Source organism: Cebus imitator, unplaced genomic scaffold (genome assembly GCF_001604975.1).
Source record: "Cebus imitator isolate Cc_AM_T3 unplaced genomic scaffold, Cebus_imitator-1.0 Scaffold478, whole genome shotgun sequence".
NCBI classification, from domain to species: domain Eukaryota; kingdom Metazoa; phylum Chordata; class Mammalia; order Primates; family Cebidae; genus Cebus; species Cebus imitator.
Genome location: NW_016107793.1, coordinates 123,742 through 125,808, shown reverse-complemented (window position 1 = coordinate 125,808; position 2,067 = coordinate 123,742). Strand labels below are relative to the sequence as shown.

The window sequence follows — 2,067 nt, the reverse complement described above, 5'->3', positions numbered from 1 at the left end:
CCAGGATGGTCTCGATCTCTTGACCTCGTGATCCACCCGCCTCGGCCTCCCAAAGTGCTGGGATTACAGGCTTGAGCCACCGCACCCGGCCAGGTTGACTCATTTTTGAAGTCAGAAGCCCTCGTTTATCTTCTCCAGGAGGGCATCAGTTTGTCTTGCACAATTCCTAGTGAATTCACCAAGAACCAAAAGTCCAAACTCTTACTTCGGTTTTCTCTCTTTTTTTTTTTTTTTTGAGATAGAGTCTCACTTTGTCCCCCAGGCTGGAGTGCATTGGTGTGGTGTCTGCTCTTTGCTACCTCTGCCTCGGGGTTCAAGCGATTCTTCTGCCTTAGCCTCCCAAGTAGCTGGGACTACAGGTGTGTGCCACCACCCCTGACTAATTTTTGTATTAGGAGAGACAGGGTTTCACTATGTTGGCCGGGCTGATCTCGAACTCCTGACCTTGTGATCTGCCCATCTCGGCCTCCCAGAGTGCTGGGATTATAGGTGTGAGCCACCGCACCTGGCCTATACTTTGGTTTTCTCTTATTCACACCTGTTGAATCAGCAACACTACTTTTATTTTACAAGCTTGAGAATGTGTTCTAGCCATGTTACAAAACTTAGTCATTCTAAGAAACAAATTTAACTTTAATGAAACTAGTTAACCAACGGGGCATGGTGGCACAGGCCTGTAATCATAGCACTTGGGGAGGCCGAGGCAGGAGAAATGTTTGAGCCCAGGAGTTTGAGAACCAACCTGAGCAACACAGTGAGACCCTGGTGGCGCACACCTGTAGTCCTAGCTACACGGGAGGCTGAGGCAGGAGAATCGCTTGAACTGTGGAGGTGGAGGTTGCAGTGATCTGAGATCATGCCACTGCACTCCAGCTGAGGTGACAGAGTGAGACTCCATCTCAAAAAAAAAAAATTTGTGGTATTGGTATACGGTAATTCATGAAATCCCTTCTTTTTAGATTTTCAAGTGACTACCTGGTAAGTCTGGAGAATATCCTTATGCATTTAGTTTTTCTTTGCTTCTGTTTCTGATGGAAACCTCCTTAGAAGAGGAATGACTAAGTCATAAAATGTATCTGATATCTGGACTTGTGGTCCACAGCTGCCACAAGCTGTATATAAGAGTGTATTCTGTAGTTTGTGTACAGATTAAGCAGAAAGTCAGCCGTTATTCATTCCACAGCAGAACTAACTTATTTATTCTGAGACAATCAAGTCAGACTGAAGGAATGTTGAGTATGTCAGCTGTGCCAGGCACCAGGATGGGCCATTTCACACAGGAGAAACGTGGAGTCAGTAGACTCTGGCTAATTCAAGGCAGGCTGTTTGAATCTGAATGGTACCCTGGTGCCATCTAGCCTGAATGTGGTCAGTTTCTCTTTGGCAAAAGCTTTTGTGTGGGTGATGAGGGTGGTGCATCTTTCTTTAGAAAGTTTTATATTTGGAGAATTTTTACTGTGTCGGGATATCAGCTGCCTTGTTCATGCTGCATTTCTTTTTTGTTGTTGTTGAGACAGTCTGTTGCCCAGGCTGGAGTGCAATGGCACGATTTCGGCTCCCTGCAACCTCAGCCTCCTGGGTTAAAGTGATTCTTCTGCCTTAGCTTCCCAAATAACTGGGATTACAGGCACATACCGCCATGCTCAGCTAATTTATATATTTTTGGTAGAGATGTGTTTTGCCATCTTGGCCAGGCTGGTCTTGAATTCCTGGCCTCAAGTGATTCCATGTTGTTATTTCTTTTTTTTTTTTTTTTTTTTAATTGAACAGCTCAAAGTTGGTCTACCAGGAAGAGGACCAGGTCCACTTAGTGCCTTTTGTCTTAAGAATGTATGATTGGTCGTCCCAATGAACCCTGATATGAGAGCTTGCATTTTTTTTAACCTTATAACATGTTAGCTAAAATTCTTCATTCTGGAGGGTTTCTCAGGTTGCTGTGGGAAGTTAACAATTAGATACATGGCTCTGCTTGTCAGCAGTAGTGCCTCTACTGGGGTAAGGTACATAGAGGTCCTCCTTGGTTGACTCTTTTTTTTTTTTTTTTTTTTTTTTTTTTTTTTTTTTTTT

At 44.0% G+C, this 2,067-nt stretch overlaps 1 protein-coding gene across 5 annotated transcripts in view; it reads left to right on the top strand.

The window, feature by feature from the left end:
• KIAA1191 (KIAA1191 ortholog) overlaps positions 1-2,067 on the top strand; it is a 16,807-nt gene that overhangs the window by 9,660 nt on the left and 5,080 nt on the right. The window lies entirely within an intron of this gene.